This window comes from Ambystoma mexicanum, chromosome 13, assembly GCF_040938575.1.
Source record: "Ambystoma mexicanum isolate Mex_15411 chromosome 13, UKY_AmexF1_1, whole genome shotgun sequence".
Lineage (NCBI taxonomy): Eukaryota > Metazoa > Chordata > Amphibia > Caudata > Ambystomatidae > Ambystoma > Ambystoma mexicanum.
In genome coordinates this window covers 789,838,341-789,845,041 of record NC_090938.1, presented here as the reverse complement: position 1 = coordinate 789,845,041, position 6,701 = coordinate 789,838,341, and the positions used below count along the sequence as shown (strand labels likewise).

Here is a 6,701-nt window from a genome sequence, read left to right as displayed (position 1 = left end):
ATAAAAAAAAGAGATATTCAAGTGTTTTAAATTCTGTGCTTTAAAATATGCGGTTCAAGCAGAGTTGTTTTATGACAAATATATTCTTAAGAATTATTTTTTTAAAGCAGGGGTTGATTATAAAATACAGCACTGTTTGATAATGCAGCCAGCCCCAGGTCCAGTTTTAAACAAGAAGATATTTTTGTGTCGTTTTTATGATGATTTTTAACATCAAGCATATCATCTAGAAGTTTTAAAGTGAAACTGCGAGTGGGAAAGAAGACACAGGCCCAGGGAAGAGCGCAAGTTTCCTTCCCAACAGCAGTTCGTCCAATTAATTCCAATTAATTCCCTTTCGCCTCCTGTGACCTTCCATTTGCACCGAGTAACCTGGTGGCGGGAAATTATGTCGTAAACGAGAAATGCACTGACATAGTTGTCTGTCTGCGAGACTAAATATATCCAGATCGGAATCTCGTGTGGAACATGTGTGCCTATTGATTTGCCAGAACCCCACACACTGCAATGCAGCCAATGCAGCAAATGTGGCCGCCCCGTCAATACTTGCAGCACGGTTTGTTCCTGAACCAGTTTTAAAGCTGCGCAATGGAATTGGAAATCCCCCTCACTAACGTGACAGGGGGTTTAGATTCTATTAAAGAAAGGAGGCGAGTATTATGCATTTCCATCTTTACTCTGAAACCACAGCAGCAAAGAAAAAACATTACAAACAAAAAGTTTCAACAACAGAACTAGATAAGAGTTCAATGTCCATGCATCGGGAACTCCCCAAACCATCATGGAGGACAGGTCATGCCCTGCAGGGAACCAATGAGCAGGGACCCTCCTCTATATATATCCAGTACTCTAACCCCAACCCCTCTTTCTGCAGCTGTCTTGCACCAGACGTCCAATGAAACAGTTGAACTGCGTAGCGCGGAGAAAGGATCCAGCGAAACTGGAGATCTCAACCTTCCCACAGCCTGAATCTATGACGAAGTTCTTCTGGATAGGACTTCTCACCCAAATCTGAAACAATATGAAATATAACAGGGTGGGTGGGTGGAAGCTGAACAGCCAATACAAAGGGAGGGTGGGTGGGATAATACTCGCCTCCTGTCTTTAATAGAATCTAAACCCCCTGTCACGTTAGTGAGGGGGATTTCCCATTCTATGGCATGACAGGAGGCTTCATATTATGCAAGTTCAAAACCCTTGCATTCCAATCCAAATCCCAACCTGAGCAATACACTAGTGATAAAATAAAATTATTATTCCAAATATTATTCCCATGACCAAACAGCTGCTTTGACAATTCCCTCCCCCAGGAGAGCATCTTAAACACTATAGCATCTTCCATTGAAGGACCAAGGAGCAATTAACTCCCTTTCTCTGCAATCTACTTAATCCATATGGCCCATGGGTAAGAGACCCTGCAATAATGTTCCCACAGGAAAGCAGCTGAGAGGTATTTAGTCCAACTTAAGCATTTAAAAACACTTAAAAACTTATACATTAGAAAATGACCCAGACCTGGATAATAAATGGAGGAAACCCTATGGGTACCCAATCTGGCAATAAATCCTGACCCCCGGGAGAACATTCCACTGTCCATATCTAAAGGGCTGAAACAGGAGATGCACTTTAACAGGAAAGAAACTCCACATGGATAACTTTGAAAACAGTTGTAGCACAGACAATCCTTACTTAAAAAAACAAAGATGCGGTAATACCATATGATATAATCGAAGCCGATAGGAAACACCTAGTCAAGGTGGAACCCCAAAACCAATGGACCTGAAGGTCCCGCGCACCAAGTACTGCCAACCACCGTTTTCACCCTTAGCGACCATGTTTCGCTGCGATAATGGCAGTAAAATGCAATCATTGGCATGCAAAGTAGCCTTCATAGACCGTTCTACCAGAACAACCTATTTCCGTTAAGAGAGAAACAGAAGCAAAATCTTATCACATACCCATTCACTGAATAGCCGCCATCTAAAAGAAAACAGGCTTATTAAAGGCTTTCCAAAAGTCCTTGACGACCCAGATAGTGCACTGCGCAAAGAACTTCTGAAGCCCCAGGAAAAGATGAAAATATATTCTAATGAATAACAGAGGAACCATAAGAGAGAAGTGACGGGCAGAGATAGAGAAAGGTGGATAGGGATGACACTAGACAACATGCACCGTAAAATTCTATAGGGATGGGAACCATCCCCTCCCGAGAAGGCCCCAAAAGGAACCGAGCAATCCCGGAGGAACCGTCCGAAGACAGTGGACTGGCATCCACCTTCTCACAAGGAAAAGAGATCACCCAATCGGAACTCCAACCGTACCAGATTGAGGCCAAGAGAGAGCTAATAATGTAGCTTTCATAAAGCGCTACAAACCATCAGGCATCTGAGCCCTGCTTGTTGTAACACACGGTGTGTGGAGCTCATTTATCGATCTCGCAAGTATGAAAGGCTGAGTGTGGCTCTGCCCATTGGATCCTGCATCAGCAGGCTTTGCACAGATGTTAAAGCAAGTGATGCACTTGCTGAGTTATCGGACCGACATCCTGATTGACAATATGTTGCTCCAGTCACGGAGCTAACTGGAATTGATCTCAGAGAAAGGCTCTTGTGTGTAACAGGGTTAGGTAACTGTTCCAAAGGCTGATCTAAATGCGAGAGCAATAGATTCTCGCGGGGTGCTTGGAACAATGGCACGGAAGGAGCTGGCCCTCTGCCCATCTAGGTTAACTAGCTAAGGGAAATAATCACCCTTTCCAGGGGAGAAAACTGCTAACTCCTTACTTCCGTACAGTCTATCATCCCAAAGGATAAGATGCAGAGTTATAATGACGTGCCTAAAACCAAGAACAAACTCTGTGATTGCGGAAGGGACATCTCTAACTGTATCCAAGAAACAAATATATATATATACACACGCCAGAACCTTTGGAACCTCTGTGAGTTATCACCTTCTTCATTAACTTGGTGACATCAGGGGCTGAAGGGAAAGGCCAAACCGAAAGGGAGGGACAAAGATAAGAGTGAACCCATCAGTAGAACTGACGCGGAAACTCTTGAGGGGAGGAATAATGGAGGAAACCCCTCAACACTAACCCTCAAGGTCTAATACGACCATACCATCTGCCAGGAGACAGGAAACAATGAGCATAACAATACTTCCATTTAAAGAGTGCCACAAATATATGTTAAAACTTGTAAAATACTTATTATTAGAAGTATCCTATATGTCCACTCCCAATTAGTGAGAGCATATTTATCTCATTCATAATTCAGAAACCGTGAGGGAGGTTGTTATCACCGCCCCTTCTAAAATGAGGGCAAGGGAAAAACTGACAGAGGAAAAACACAAATAGGATCCTTGTTAACCCACAGCAACCCCCAGGGGTTTGAGATGAACATCATCTACGAAAAACCTAGTGAACACCAAAGGCAATACAGGAGATATCCTATGACTAGCAGGACTGCTGTCGGCACAATCCTTCCAAAGGAACAAAAAACACCATGCTCAAGCCCCTCGAGCAGAGGAGTAACTGTGCGCACTTCTTGATGCACCTTCTACCGGATAGGTAGACTCAGGAAAACCTCCAAAGGAGCTGCTCCCTTCTCCTGAGGGGCAAGATCTTAATAAAGCCACCTGTTCAATAATAATTCGAGATGAAATCGCACAGGTAAGGGCTTAGGTCATCCTGTGGCCGTGAAGGTTTTCCATCAAAGCCGAACAGGCAATCGCTCTTATAATCCAGTCCTTCATGATCCGCACATTTTCAAGTGCTAGTATTATAATCCGAACCTGGATTGTATAGTTTAACCTCTCAGAGGACTGCATTGCCCTTGAGCCATCCCTTCTCACAGGAGGGGTAACTACGCCGCTCCGTAAGAGCAGAGGCGCCGTCGTTGCCGAGCAGGCAAACAGATCTCGATCAAGTAGCCTAGTACTTGCACATCAAATAGTGAACATAGAGTTTACATCCCTCTTTAGCCAGTGAGCAAACTGGGTTATACATGTCCTAAAAAACCCAGATACCCTCTTCCTTTGTAGGGTCCTACCCCTTATGTCCCCTAGGGCAAAGAAGGATACCCAGGACTGTGCAATCAATGTCGAGAGGGTTAGCTCACAAAACAAGAGGATGGCACTGTCTCCCAAGACCGCCCCCCTGATGAGGGAAGAAGGCTAAGGTTCTTAAAGCCTCATGTTGGCAAGTAGGGTCCGCCAAATTAACTGACACAGAAACCAAGGACCATGCATTAGGGGAGATATATATTAAGAAAACAGGATATGAGGAACAGACCAGAACTGTAGGTACACCCCCTAACCTGCGAACTTAACCCCTTCAGGGGAGGAGAAACCTAAAGGAAAACGGACTGAGTTGTCCTGAACTTACCTTACGGAAAAGAGAGAGAGAGGGGAAATTAAGCAGACATTTCTTTTCCCCCGTAAAGGGACATGAAATATCATTCTAGTACAGGATTGTGCCTGAATGATGGTTGGATAGGAAGGCCCAAGCCCCCTCTAGGTCATTTAACAACCTCCTCCACTAACCCCTGTCTTTCCTTTGAAGGATAAAGTGAGAAAACAAATAAAACAAACAAAATAGTTGTTTGAACAAAGAGAAGCGGCAATGCTTCACACACAGCTTGACCATTGCTGTGTCAAAGGAATACGCCAAGCAAGCGCACCACCAGCTGCTTACCCGAGCAAGGTATGGAAGTCAGCAGCACGCCAGGGAACAACCCTCGCATCCAAACTCAGGTGAAACCTGAAGCCGAGCAGGCAGCGGCACTCAAAATAAAGGTGCTGAAATTCTGACGAAAGATACCCAAAAATAGCGAGACACTTGGTAGCATTTTGTATTTCATTTCTAAAATGTAAAGGTGGTGCATGGCGCTCCCCTCACCTGCGCTTCAGTAAGCAAAGCTGTTGCCAGGGCGCGCATGGGGATTGAAATGGGAGACCCATATGTGGAAGCCTGCACCTTTCCCATATGGATTACTTTAAAGGGAAAAACCCCTTTTATCTCATTTGGTATAAAGTGAACAATTTAGCATTCATAAGTCAGCAATTATATATATAGCGCTACAAACCCACAGGATTCCGAGCGCTGCTCAACCCTACCCCTGGGTCAGGGCAGCGTATAAGAAAGGAAATTTCCCTTATGGATAAATTCAAAAATTTGACATTCATAATTCAGCATAAAACGATTTAAATTTGTTTTTAAATCATGCCAAGGATGTTTCAGACCTTGGATTAGAACTCAGGTCTCCAGCATTCCAAGACCAAGCACTTACCATATGAGCCACTGGTGGCTGTACTAGCTGCAGGAGAAAAAAGCGCTGCTCAGCCCTACCCCTTGGCTGTGCGTGCGAGGTCCAAAGCAAAGTTTTAAAAGACCCCTGCTGACAAAGACTCTCAAAATAAAAGAAAACATAACTGGGCGCCGTAGGCACCCAACCCACGTGTGACAGGCCTGTAAGCAACAGCTTCTAAATGGGCCTCACGCGAAAAATAAACAAGATAAACAAAGGGTGTGCACGGGAGGTCTGAAGCCCAGGCTTCAAAGACCCAGCACAGCTGACATTCTGTACATAAATCACGCTCGACAGGCCTGAAGCTAAAGCTTTAGCTTCCACAAGGGCCCATGCGACTGCTCGCATTATCTCAGAAAGAAAGTAAAATAAACACACAGCTCGGCGCTGCCAGGCGCCCCAAACCCATAAAAGGAACCATACTGCAGGAAGAAGCACGGGCGCTCATGGCCCATTAATTCTGTTAGACGCCACAAAGTAAGTGGCCGTTCAAATAACACAGCAAATAAATTTAAAATAAGGAAACACAATTTTACAAAGTGAAAGCCGCAAGGCACACATATATATGCAACATCAATTAATATGGCAAACACTGACTAACATGTAAGACACAACTGAAAGGGGTGACTTAGCTCTGTGGTGTCAGCAGCAAAGAAAGAGGAGTTGGGGTTAGAGTAATGGATATATATAGAGGAGGGTCCCTGCTCATTGGTTCCTTGCAGGGCATGACCTGTCCTCCATGATGGTTTGGGGAGTTCCCCATGCATGGACATTGAACTCTTATCTAGTTCTGTTGTTGAAACTTTTTGTTTGTAAAGTTTTTTCTTTGCTGCTGTGGTTTCAGAGTAAAGATGGAAATGCATAATATGAAGCCTCCTGTCATGCCATAGAATCCCCATTTCAACGTGTGCTTAAGCCGAGTGCAAGAGTTACACACTACCCGACTGTGTGTTGATGGAGGTGGAAAGAGAATCTGGAAGTAACTGAGACCAATGGAAGATTCGAGAAAGCGGGCACATTCAACATATTCTGGGCCCTGAAATGGACGACATAATGATCGCAGTAAAAGCCATTCTTTGACGCACACCCTGCTGTATTAATTCCTCCTTTTGGAGGCCGCTTCATTACAGTGGCGACGAGGACAGGATGCGACCCGTGGACTCCAGTCACCAGGCATCAAGGACAGCAATCCAGCACTGCATGAGAAGTGACCCATTGAGCCAGTCCACATGCAGACACCGCTGCCACGTTATGGCTAGCTCAGGTGTGGCTGTCATTCCGTGGCGCCAATCAATTCCTCGATTCCAGAATTACATAGAGGCATTGGGTGGCACCGTTTATGCTCCAGGAAGAGAAATGGCTATCATAGGCGTCATTTTAGGGGGGGCAAAGGTG

The 6,701-nt window shown here is 44.9% G+C and overlaps 1 long non-coding RNA gene across 1 annotated transcript; it reads right to left on the bottom strand.

Annotated features, from left to right (window-relative positions):
* Positions 1-657: 657 nt before the first annotated feature.
* LOC138520693 (uncharacterized) lies at positions 658-5,946 on the bottom strand. Its single transcript, XR_011282864.1, has 2 exons — positions 5,908-5,946; positions 658-1,011 (listed from the first exon to the last, which is right to left on the bottom strand). It is a non-coding gene; the product is annotated as an uncharacterized lncRNA (long non-coding RNA).
* Positions 5,947-6,701: the final 755 nt, after the last annotated feature.